Source organism: Salmo salar, chromosome ssa09 (assembly GCF_905237065.1).
Source record: "Salmo salar chromosome ssa09, Ssal_v3.1, whole genome shotgun sequence".
In the NCBI taxonomy this organism is placed as follows: domain Eukaryota; kingdom Metazoa; phylum Chordata; class Actinopteri; order Salmoniformes; family Salmonidae; genus Salmo; species Salmo salar.
This window is the reverse complement of record NC_059450.1, coordinates 104,443,764-104,458,036: the sequence shown is the minus strand read 5'-3', so window position 1 is coordinate 104,458,036 and position 14,273 is coordinate 104,443,764. Positions and strand designations below refer to the sequence as shown.

The 14,273-nt window shown below is 42.2% G+C and overlaps 1 pseudogene; it reads right to left on the bottom strand.

Moving 5' to 3' along the window:
- Positions 1-2,312: 2,312 nt before the first annotated feature.
- On the bottom strand, positions 2,313-13,449 carry LOC123724075 (calnexin-like; annotated as a pseudogene).
- Between the last annotated feature and the right edge of the window lie 824 nt (positions 13,450-14,273).

Sequence of the window (14,273 nt, the reverse complement as noted above, 5' to 3'; positions counted from 1 at the left end):
ACTTCGTCTGTCAGCAGGCGGCCTTGACTGATCAGCGATTGGTCAATGAAAATCTCATACCTGCTGTCTTGATACAATTCTACACGCGCACACACACACACACACACACACACACACACACACGTTAAATACTTTATTTGAATCCACCAATCAAAGGTCCCTGTATGCATGTCCCTCAAGGGTCCAGAAAGCACCTCCTCCAAGCAGAGCAGCACCTAGCCAACTGCTTTGCTCTAAACCCACGACAGCTGAAACAGAGCAGTACCTAGCCAACTGCTTTGCCCCAGTCCCACGACAGCTGAAACAGAGCAGTACCTAGCCAACTGCTTTGCCCTAGTCCCACGACAGCTGAAACAGAGCAGTACCTACCCTCCACCCGAGGCTGTTCCAGCCTGCCTGCACCTCAACCCGAGGCTGCCCCTCCCGAGGCTGTTCCAGCCTGCCTGTACCTCCACCCGATGCTGTTCCAGCCTGCCTGCACCTCCACCCGAGAATGTTCCAGCCTGCCTGCACCTCCACCCGAGGCTGTTCCAGTCTGCCTGCATCTCCACCCGAGGTTGTTCCAGTCTGCCTGCACCTCCACCCGAGGCTGTTCCAGTCTGCCTGTACCTCCACCCGAGGCTGTTCCAGCCTGCCTGCACCTCCACCCGAGTCTGTCCCATCATGCCATGAGGGGCTGGTATTTAAGCAGATTCTCTGCCAAGGCCTTCTCCATGTAGCCGTCCAATGAGCAGCCCACTTCCACAATGAGCGCCTCCCCCCACAACAACAATATCTGGTGTATTTGGCTCACAGGAAAACACATCATCATCAACATCACACCAGCTTCCCCTTACACAACAATGTTCGTGCATGTGTGCTGTTGGTGAGACCACTTGTCTTACCTCGCTGGCTATCAGGTCAACAAGCCAGTCATGTCTAGCAATGTACAAATCCTTGTATGAACCATCAGCCATTCACAACATGGGCAATGGACTCCATTACATTTGACTGATGTAGAAAACACAAAGGGTCATGGTCCGTAGGGTACCAGAGTGCTGGATCATATATTTTGCGTAGAACTTGCAGCCTCGCCTTAACAGTAAAGGTGAGAACGTCCTCGCCAATGGTTCACTACCCATCCCCAGTTCCATCTGGTGGGCGGAGCGTTCACTACCCATCCCCAGTTCATCTGGTGGGCGGAGCGTTCACGACCCATCCCCAGTTCATCTGGTGGGCGGAGCGTTCACGACCCATCCCCAGTTCATCTGGTGGGCGGAGCGTTCACGACCCATCCCCAGTTCATCTGGTGGGCGGAGCGTTAACGACCCATCCCCAGTTCATCTGGTGGGCGGAGCGTTCACGACCCATCCCCAGTTCATCTGGTGGGCGGAGCGTTCACGACCCATCCCCAGTTCATCTGGTGGGCGGAGCGTTAACGACCCATCCCCAGTTCATCTGGTGGGCGGAGCGTTAACGACCCATCCCCAGTTCATCTGGTGGGCGGAGCGTTCACGACCCATCCCCAGTTCATCAGGTGGGCAGGGATACCTGGACAGATTTCCTCGGGTATGAACATCGACTGTCGCAACATGAATGGTAACAATTGCAGACTCGTGGCGAGCCTTCAGAAAAAGCATGGACACTAAACTGCTCCAGGAGAAAACCCTCTTCTCTCCACCGGAGATTCAGGAAATGGAATAGAGTGGCGGCTATCCTGAAGGGAACTTTCTATAGGAAAGCCATGTGTTTCACACACAGATGTGAGGTTTACGGTGTAGTATTTAGTGGTTAGGGTGCATACTAACATAGTGTGTAAAGGTAGGGTTTAGTGGTTAGGCTGCATACTAACGCAGAGGTAGGGTTTAGTCGTTAGGGTGCATACTAACATAGTGTGTAGAGGTAGGGTTTAGTGGTTAGGCTGCATACTAACGCAGAGGTAGGGTTTAGTGGTTAGGGTGCATACTTACGTAGTGTGTAGAGGTAGGGTTTAGTGGTTAGGCTGCATACTAATGTAGTGTGCAGAGGTAGGGTTTAGTGGTTAGGCTGCATACTAACGCAGAGGTAGGGTGTAGTGGTTAGGGTGCATACTAACGCAGAGGTAGGATTTAGTGGTTAGGGTGCATACTAACGCAGAGGTAGGGTTTAGTGGTTAGGGTGCATACTAACGAAGAGGTAGGGTTTAGTGGTTAGGGTGCATACTAACATAGTGTGCAAAGGTAGGGTTTAGTGGTTAGGGTGCATACTAATGTAGTGTGTAGAGGTAGGGTTTAGTGGTTAGGGTGCATACTAACATAGTGTGTAGAGGTAGGGTTTAGTGGTTAGGATGCATACTAACGTAGTGTGTAGAGGTGTGGTTGTTGGTCGGTGAAGTACACCGTCAGGTCATCGGCGGGTTGGGGGCGTGTATCTCTTGGTTACGGCCGTTGCTAGAGTCCGTTACCCTGACGATGAGATGGAGGCGATGGCTGGTGCCGCACTTATCAGGACCAAACATCACCGAGTACGGAGTGGACTCACTGAACTGGCTCTACACACACACACACACACACACACACTTTGACACATGCACGAACACAACATCATACAACTGCCTCCATATAAAACAAGCAGCATCGTTAGAGCTAGAGGAGGACCAGATGTTGAGCAGCATCGTTAGAGCTAGAGGAGGACCAGATGTTGAGCAGCATCGTTAGAGCTAGAGGAGGACCAGATGTTGAGCAGCATCGTTAGAGCTAGAGGCGGACCAGATGTTGAGCAGCAGTTGACTCACCAGTCGTAGCAGATGGGTCTGAGTCAGGAGTTTGATGTAGGCTCCACTGCACTCTACATCTCTCCCGAACCTCACCTCATACCTGTACACATTCACACTGTAGTAAGTAGTTTGATAAAGGCTCAACTGATATGGGCGTTTCTTGCGTACATATGTGTGTGTGTACTCACTGCAGGCAGAGCGGTGTGTGTATGATGGTGAAGGGTGTGTGTACTCACTGCAGGCAGAGCGGTGTGTGTATGAAGCTGAAGGGTGTGTGTAGGTAGGCAGCGATGGCATGGTGTCGTCCTGATGACTTCATCACCAGTGCTCGGTTCCCAGGATACATTGCAGCCGCTGGCTCTTCCACCACCCATTGGCCTGGAGGAAACACACCTTTAACCCCTGGCTCTAACGCTAAACTCTGGATACTCTACTGCCTTGTAGGAAAACACACCGATGACCTTTAACCCCTGGCTCTAACCTCTGGATACTCTACTGACCTGTAGGAAAACACACTGATGACCTTTAACCCCTGGCTCTAATGCTAACCTCTGGCTACTCTACTGCCCTGTAGGAAAACACACCGATGACCTTTAACCCCTGGCTCTAATGCTAACCTCTGGATACTCTACTGCCCTGTAGGAAAACACACAGATGACCTTTAACCCCTGAAATTGTACACTTAACGTCGGTGACAGCTCCTGGTGTAGTCTAACTACCATCATAATGTCAGTACTGTCAGTCTACCTACCATCATACTGTCAGTACTGTCAGTCTACCTGCCATCATATGGTCACAGTGTAGTCTAGCTACCATTGTACTGTCAGTACTGTCAGTCTACCTACCATCATTCTGTCAGTACTGTCAGTCTACCTGCCATCATACTGTCACAATGTAGTCTACCTGCAATCATACTGTCAGTCTACCTATCATCATAATGTCAGTACTGTCAGTCTACCTGCCATCATACTGTCAGTCTACCTACCATCATACTGTCAGTACTGTCAGTCTACCTGCCATCATACTGTCAGTCTACCTGCCATCATACTGTCAGTACTGTCAGTCTACCTGCCATCATGCTGTCACAGTGTAGTCTACATACCATCGTACCTCCAGTCTACCTGCCATGATACTTTCAGCACTGTCAGTGTACCTACCATTGTACTGTCATAATGTAGTTTACCTAGCATCATGCTGTCATACTGTCAGTCTACCAACCACATGGTACTGTCACAGTATAATCTGCCTACCATCATACTGTCAGTTCTGTCAGTATACCTCCCATCATATTGTAAGTACTATCAGTCTACCTACCATCATATTGTCAGTACTGTCAGTCTACCTACCATCGTACTGTCAGTCTACCTGCCATCATACTGTCAGTACTGCCAGTCTACCTGCCATCATACTGTCAGTACTGCCAGTCTACCTACCATCATACTATCACAATGTAGTCTACCTGCAATCATGTCAGTACTGTCATTCTACCTGCCTTCATACTTTACATAATGTCAGTCTACCTACCATCATACTGTCAGTACTGTCAGTCTACCTGCCATCATGCTGTCACAGTGTAGTCTACATACCATCGTACCTCCAGTCTACCTGCCATGATACTTTCAGCACTGTCAGTGTACCTACCATTGTACTGTCATAATGTAGTTTACCTAGCATCATGCTGTCATACTGTCAGTCTACCAACCACATGGTACTGTCACAGTATAATCTGCCTACCATCATACTGTCAGTTCTGTCAGTATACCTCCCATCATATTGTAAGTACTATCAGTCTACCTACCATCATATTGTCAGTACTGTCAGTCTACCTACCATCGTACTGTCAGTCTACCTGCCATCATACTGTCAGTACTGCCAGTCTACCTGCCATCATACTGTCAGTACTGCCAGTCTACCTACCATCATACTATCACAATGTAGTCTACCTGCAATCATGTCAGTACTGTCATTCTACCTGCCTTCATACTTTACATAATGTCAGTCTACCTACCATCATACTGTCAGTACTGTCAGTCTACCTACCGCCATACTGTCACAGTGTAGTCTACCTACCATCAAATTGTCAGTACTGTCAGTCTACCTACCATCATACTGTCACAGTGTAGTCTACCTACCATCATACTGTCAGTACTGTCAGTCTACCTACCATTGTACTGTCAGTACTGTCAGTCTACCTACCATCATACTGTCACAGTGTAGTCTACCTACCATCATACTGTCACAATGTGGTCTACCTACCATGGTACCATCAGTACTGTCAGTCTACCTACCATCATACTGTAAGTACTGTCTTTCTACCTACCATCATCCTGTCAATTTGTAGTCTACCTTTCAATCATACTGTCAGTAATATCAGTCTACCTACCGTCGTACTGTCACATTGTAGTCTACCTACCATCATACTATCAGTATTTTCATTTTACATACCATCATACTGTCAGTCTTCCTACCATCATGCTATCACAGTGTAGTCTACCTATCATTGTACTGTCACTGTGTAGTCTACCTTCCATCGTAGTGTAAGTACTGTCAGTCTACCTACCATCATACTGTCACAGTGTAGTCTACCTACCATCATACTGTCACATTCTAGTCTACCTAACATTGTAATTTAAGTACTCTGTCTACCATCATACTGTCACAGTGTAGTCTACCTTCCATTGTAATGTAAGTACTGTCAGTCTACCTTCCATTGTAATGTAAGTACTGTCTATCTACCAACCATCGTATTGTCACAGTGTAGTCTACCGTCCATTGTAATGTAAGTACTGTCAGTCTACCTACTGAGAAAAGTGCTAAAAATAGCCCATACTAACATACGCAGCCTGAGAAACAAGATCCATGAAGTCCATAACTTGCTTACTACAGGTTCATCTGCCTCACCTAAAGTCCATACTTGTGGGAAGCTGCTTTAGACCACCAAGCTTTTTACATTAGCATGTTTTGTTCAGAACTAGCATCCCCACCGAAAACTTCCGGTGAATTTACTAAATTACTCACGATAAACGTTCACAAAAAACATAACAATTATTTTAAGAATTATAGATACAGAACTCCTTTATGCAATCGCGGTGTCCGATTTTAAAATAGCTTTTCGGTGAAAGCACATTTTGCAATATTCTGAGTAAGCCCGGCCATCATGGCTAGCTATTTTGACACCCACCAAGTTTGGCACTCACCAAACTCAGATTTACTATAAGAAAAATTGTATTACCTTTGCTGTTCTTCGTCAGAATGCACTCCCAGGACTTCTACTTCAACATCCAATGTTGTTTTGGTTCCAAATAATCCACAGTTATATCCAAATAGCTGCGTTTTGTTCTTGCGTTCAAGACACTATCCGAAGGGTGATGCGCCGGCGCATATCGTGACAAAACATTTCAAAATATTCCATTAGCATACTTCGAAGCATGTCAAACGCTGTTTAACCTGTTAGGGCTAGGGGGCAGCATTGACACGGCTGGATAAAAAAACATACCCGATTTAATCTGGTTACCACTCCTACTCAGTAACTAGAATATGCATATACTTATTACATATGGATAGAAAACACCCTAAATTTTCTAAAACTGTTTGAATGGTGTCTGTGAGTATAACAGAACTCAAATGGCAGGTCAAAACCTGAGAGATTCCTTTACAGGAAGTGGCCTGTCTGACCATTTCTGGAACTTCTTTGCCATCTCTATCATTTACTAAGGATCTCTGCTCTAACGTGACACTTCCCACGTCTTCCATAGGCTCTCAGAGCCCGGGAAAAAACAGAATGTCGTCATTCCAGCCCCAGGCTGAAACACATTATCGCCTTTCTCAAGTGGCCCATCAAGAGACACTAGCTTATGCGCGTGACCCCGACCGCCCCCGCCTTTGGGATTTTTTCCTCTGTTTGCCAAAAGGAGATTCCCTGTCGGAATATTATCGCTTTTCTACGAGAAAAATGACGTAAAAATTGATTTTAAACAGCGGTTGACATGCTTCGACGTACGGCAATGGAATACTTTGAATTTTATTGTCAGGAATTGCGCCAAGCGCGTGACACTTCTTTACTATTTCGGATAGTGTCTGGAACGCACGAACAAAACGGGCGCTATTCGGATATAACGATGGATTATTTTGGACCAAACCAACATTTGTTATTGAAGTAGCTGTCCTGGGTGTGCATTCTGACGAAGACAACAAAAGGTAATGACATTTTTATAATAGTAAATATGATTATGGTGAGTGCTAAACTTGCCGGGTGTCTAAATAAGCGAGCCCGTGATGCCTGGGCTATGTACTTAGAATATTGCAAAATGTGCTTTCACCAAAAAGCTATTTTAAAATCGGACATATCGAGTGCATAGAGGAGGTCTGTATCTATAATTCTTAAAATAATTGTTATGCTTTTTGTGAACGTTTATCGTGAGTAATTTAGTAAAATGTTAGCGAATTCCCGGAAGTTTGCGGGGGTATGCTAGTTCTGAACGTCACATGCTAATGTAAAAAGCTGTTTTTGATATAAATATGAACTTGATTGAACAAAACATGCATGTATTGTATAACATAATGTCCTAGGGTTGTCATCTGATGAAGATCATCAAAGGTGAGTGCTGCATTTAGCTGTCTTCTGGGTTTTGGTGACATTATATGCTGGCTTGAAAAATGGGTGTCTGATTATTTCTGGCTTGGTACTCTGCTGACATAATCTAATGTTTTGCTTTCGTTGTAAAGCCTTTTTGAAATCGGACAGTGTGGTTAGATTAACGAGAGTCTTATCTTTAAATGGCTGTAAAATAGTCATATGTTTGAGAAATTGAAGTAATAGGATTTTTAAGATTTTGAAAATCGCGCCACAGGCTGGCAGTGGCTGTTACGTAGGTGGGACGAATTCGTCTCCCCGGTCCCATAGAGGTTAAAAACAATTTTTATGTGATTTTTCTCGTAAAATAGCGATAATATTCCAACCGGGAGACGTTGTATCCGTTCAAACACTGATAGTAGAAAATGGAGTCGTCACATGCACGCGCGGACCTGTGTCATTGTTCTCAGAACGACCACTTTCCAAAACCCCTACTGTTTTTCGCCCAGGGACTGCAGAGTTATCATTCCACGTTCTGGCGCCTTCTGAGAGCCTATGGGAGCCTTAGAAAATGTCACGTTACAGCAGAGATCCTGTATTTTCGATAAAGAGGCTACAGAAGGCCAAGAAATGGTCAGACAGGGCACTTCCCATATAGAATCTTCTCAGGTTTTGGCCTGCCATATGAGTTCTGTTATACTCACAGACACCATTCAAACAGTTTTAGAAACTTTAGGGTGTTTTCTATCCAAATCAAATAATTATATGCATATTCTAGTTCCTGGGCAGGAGTAATAACCAGATTAAATCAGGTATGTTTTTTATCCGGCCGTGAAAATACTGCCCCCTATCCTAAACAGGTTCAATTAAATATTGGGGAAAAAGGCAAACTCAGCTCCATCATTCATTGAATCAGATGGCTCATTCATCACAAAACCCACTGATATAAACTACTTTAATTACTTTTTCATTGGCAAGAGAAGCAAACCTAGGGATGACATGCCAGCAACAAACGCTTACACTACACATCCAACTATATCTGACCAAATTATGAAAGACAAGATTGTAATTTTAAATTCCGTAAAGTCACTGTGGAAGAGGTGAAAAAATTATTGTTGTCTATCAACTGTCAGCACAGTCGGTGTACCTACCATCATACTGTCAGTCTACCTACCATCATACTGTCAGTACTGTCAGTCTACCTACCATCATACTGTCAGCACTGTCAGTCTACCTACCATCATACTGTCAGCACTGTCAGTCTACCTACCATCATACTGTCAGCACTGTCAGTCTACCTACCGTCAGTCTACCTACCATCATACTGTCAGCACTGTCAGTCTACCTACCATCATACTGTCAGCACTGTCAGTCTACCTACCATCATATTGTCAGTCTACCTACCATCATACTGTCAGTCTACCTATCATCATACTGTTAGTCCATTTACCATCATACTGTCAGTCTACCTACCATCATACTGTCAGTCTACCTACCAGCGTTCTGTCACAGTGTAATATTTAATATTTATTTAACTAGGCAAGTCAGTTAAGAACAAATTGTTATCTACAATGATGGCCTACCTCGGCCAAACCTGGATGACGCTTGGCCAATTCTGTGCTGCCCTATGGGACTCCCAATCACGGATGGATGTGATACAGCCTGGATTTGAACCAGGGACTGTAGTGACACCTCTTACACTGAGATGCAGAGCCTTAGACCACTGCGCCACTCGCGAGCCCTAGTCTATCTACCATCATACTGTGACAGAGTAGTCTATCTATCATAATGCCACAGCGCAGTCAACCTGCCATCGTACTGGCAGTACCATCAATCTACCTCCCATCTTACAGTCAGTTCTCAGTCTACCTCCCATCATACTGTCAGTACTCTGTCTACCTCCCATCATACTGTCAGTAGTCTGTTTACCTCCCATCATACTTTCAGTACTCTGTCTACCTCCCATCATACTGTTAATACTCTGTCTACCTCCCATCATACTGTCAGTACTCTGTCTACCTGTCATTATACTGTCACAGTGTAGTCTACCTACCATTGCACCATCACAGTGTAATCTACCAACCACAGGCTCCCTGCCTGTGCCATTAAACCCCTACAACTCATCCAGAACGCCGCAGCCCGTCTGGTGTTCAACCTTCCCAAGTTCTCTCACGTCACCCCGCTCCTCCGCTCTCTCCACTGGCTTCCAGTCGAAGCTCGCATCCGCTACAAGACCATGGTGCTTGCCTACGGAGCTGTGAGGGGAACGGCACCTCCGTACCTTCAGGCTCTGATCAGGCCCTACACCCAAACAAGGGCACTGCGTTCATCCACCTCTGGCCTGCTCGCCTCCCTACCTCTGAGGAAGCACAGTTCCCGCTCAGCCCAGTCAAAACTGTTCGCTGCTCTGGCACCCCAATGGTGGAACAAGCTCCCTCACGACGCCAGGACAGCGGAGTCAATCACCACCTTCCGGAGACACCTGAAACCCCACCTCTTTAAGGAATACCTGGGATAGGATAAAGTAATCCTTCTAACCCCCCCTTAAAAGATTTAGATGCACTATTGTAAAGTGGTTGTTCCACTGGATATTATAAGGTGAATGCACCAATTTGTAAGTCGCTCTGGATAAGAGCGTCTGCTAAATGACTTAAATGTAAATGTAAATGTCCTGTCAGTACTGTCATTCTACCTACAATCGCACTGTCAGTACTGTCAGTCTGCCAACCATCAAACTGTCACAGTGTAGTCTACATACCATCGTATTTGAGAGCCTCAGCATTTGTGGCTTTCACAGCCTTGGACTGGACCCATCTCCTGTAAAACACATGACACATTGTCTTACTGATACGACATTACTAATATTACTAAGACATTACTATTACTAACTACTATTACCAAGATATTATTATTACTAACTACTATTATTAAGACATTACTATTACTAACTGCTATTACTATTAGTAACTACTATTACTAAGATATTACTATTAGTAACTACTATTACTAAGATATTACTATTAGTAACTACTATTACTAAGATATTACTATTACTAACTACTATGACTAAGACGTTACCATTACTAACTACAATTACTAAGACGTTACCATTACTAACTACAATTACTAAGACGTTACCATTACTAACTACAATTGCTAAGACTCTTCCATTACTAACTACTATTACCACGACATTACTATTACTAACTACTATTACTAGGACATTATTATTACTAACTACTATTATTAAGACAATTCCATTACTAACTGCTATTACAAAGACATTACTATTGCTAACTGCTATTACAAAGACTACTATTGCTAACTGCTATTACAAAGACATTACTATTGCTAACTACTATTACTAAGACATTACTATTACTAACTACTATTACCAAGATATTATTATTACTAACTACTATTATTAAGGCAATTCCATTACTAACTAGTATTACCAAGATATTACTAATTACTATTACTAAGATATTACTGTTACTAACTACTATTACAAAGACATTACTACTACTAACTACTATTACCAAGACATTACTATTACTAACTACTATTACCAAGACATTACTATTACTAAGATATTACTATTACTAAGACAATAGTATTACTAACTACTATTATTACGACAATTCTATTACTAACTACTATTATTAAGACAATTCCATTACTAACTACTATTACCAAGACATTACTATTACTAACTACTTTTAACAAGACATTACTATTACTAAGATATTACTATTACTAAGACAATAGTATTACTAACTACTATTATTACGACAATTCTATTACTAGCTACTATTATTAAGACAATTCCATTACTAACTACTATTACTAAGACATTACTATTACTAACTACTATTACTAAGACATTACTATTACTAACTACTATTACTAAGACATTACTATTACTAACTACTATTACCAAGACATTACAACTACTAACTGCTATTACTAAGAGATTAATATTACTAACTACTATTACCAAGATATTATTATTACTAACTACTATTATTAAGGCAATTCCATTACTAACTAATATTACCAAGATTGAACTATTACTTAGACATTACTATTATTAAGACATTACCATTACTAGCTACTATTTCCAAGATTTGACGATTACTAACTACTATTACCAAGACATTACCATTACTAACTACTATTATCAAGACAATATTATTACTAACTACTATTACCAAGAATTGACTATTACTAACTACTATTACTTAGACATTACTATTACTAACTACTATTACTAAGACATTATTATACTAACTACTACTAAGACAATTCCATTACTAACTACTATTACCAAGACATTACTATTACTAACTACTATTACTAAGACATTACTACTACTAACTACTATTACTAAGACATTACCATTACTAACTACTATTACCAAGACATTATTATTACTAACTACTATTACCAAGACATTACTATTAGTAACTACTATAAGTAAGATTTTACTTTTACTAACTACTATTACCAATACATTACTATTACTAACTACTATTACCAAGATATTACTAATTACTATTACTAAGATATTACTGTTACTAACAACTATTATTAAGACATTACTAAGATATTACTATTACTAACTACTATTACAAACTAATGTTACTAAGGAATGACCATTACTAACTACTATTAATACGATATTACTATTACTAACTACTATTACCAAGACATTACTATTACTAACTACTATTACCAAGATATTACTATTACTAACTACTATTACTAAGATATTACTATTACTAACTACTATTACAAACTAATGTTACTAAGGATCTACCATTACTAACTACTATTACCAAGATATTACTATTACCAACTACTGTTACTAAGGAATTACCATTACTAACTACTATTACTACGATATTACTATTACTAACTACTATTACTAAGACAATACTACTACTAACTACTACTACCATGACATTACTATATGGTGAATGTAGAATACAGATTTAAACAGATCGCGTCACCTGTCTAGAGGATCTGAGTCAAACGTCTCTGCAAAATGTGCTTCTTCTGCAACCTGAACAAGTCTGTAGGTAGCCTGAAAGAGAGAGAGAGCGAGATGGAGAGAGAGAGAGAGAGAGAGAGAGAGAGAGAGAGAGAGAGAGAGAGAGAGAGAGAGGGGGAATAGAGTGTGAGAGAGAGAGAGTGAGAGAGAGAGAGAGAGAGAGAGAGAGAGAAGAGAGGAGAGAGAGAGGAGAGAGAGAGAAGAGAGAGAGAGAAGGGAGCGAGAGAGAAGGGAGAGAGAGAGAAGGGAGAGAGAGAGAGAGAAGAGAGAGAGAGAAGAGAGAGAGAGAAGAGCGAGAGAGAAGAGCGAGAGAAAAGAGAGAGAGGTAAACAACAGTTTATAGGTTAACAGGGTAGTTAAAGAGGTCAGTGTCACATCAGTTAATAGAACATCACTCAATAACACTTATATAATGGCACATGTAGTAGACATTAAAGTAATCCAGGTCATATATCTAGTATGAATGATATTAATCCAGGTCATATATCTAGTATGAATGATATTAATCCAGGTCATATATCTAGTATGAATGATATTAATCCAGGTCATATTACTAGTATGAATGATATTAATCCATGTCATATATCTAGTATGAATGATATTAGCAGAGCCTGACCTGAACTGGATCCACCGGGGTTAAACACACACAGGCAAGCAGCAGGCGGCCGAACATCATGTCTGTTACACACACACACACACACACACACACACACACACACACACACACACACACACACACACACACACACACACACACACACACACACACACACACACACAATACATAACCATGTTTCCCTCTCGTCAAGGGTTACGTCGCTAGCTACTAGATAACAGATACTGTATCAACACAACAGAGTCCTATAACCTACAAACACCGCCACTCCAACAAGATACAGTACGTAATCCCCACGTGTGTAAAAACACATACCGGTATTTACCTGTTAATACATGTATAATAGTTGTGAGTGTTTACCTGGTCAGACGAGGTTCTCAGAGACTGGTGGCTCGGTGGGAAACAGACTTCGTCAAAGTGTTCATTGTAATTACAGCTGGACTCTGACCCCTCCTCAGTCAGTCAGCCATCTCTTAGCAACCAAGGAGCTTTGTCACCATTACTTCACGAAGGCATTAACAGCAGCAATGCACTGTGGGATTGACATCAGGTACTGCAGTTTAATCTGTATTGGTCATCATTATTGAGTGATGTAAAACCAGTTTAATCTGTATTGGTCATCATTATTTAGTGATGTAAAACCAGTTTAATCTGTATTGGTCATCATTATTGAGTGATGTAAAACCAGTTTAATCTGTATTGGTCATCATTATTGAGTGATGTAAAACCAGTTTAATCTGTACTGGTCATCATTATTGAGTGATGTAAAAACCAGTTTAATCTGTATTGGTCATCATTATTGAGTGATGTAAAACCAGTTTAATCTGTACTGGTCATCATTATTAAGTGATGTAAAACTATCTTAATCTGTATTGGTCATCATTATTGAGTTATGTAAAACAAAGGATACGTATGTAACCAAGGTTATGTGAGCTATATGGATCACTCCAATATATTGGTATCACTCCGCGGCGGAGGGATACACCCGAGGTGAGGATTTACAGATTTACTCCCGTGTACACCTGTGTCACGGTTAGGGTCCGCTCCTGTGTACAGACCCCATGGCCGGGACACACATTCTCTACATACGTTTTGAGGCACCTCTAGCACCGTAGAGGATTGGAGTGATCCATATAGCTCACATAACCGTGGTTACATACGTAACCTTCGTTATGTTTCACCATATTGGATCACTCCAATATATTGGTATACATGTACCAGATTAGTCGGTGCTAGAGGGACCTGGCCAGCCAGCGGCAAAGTCCCAGCGCGGGACCAAGACGCAGGGGCCATCAAT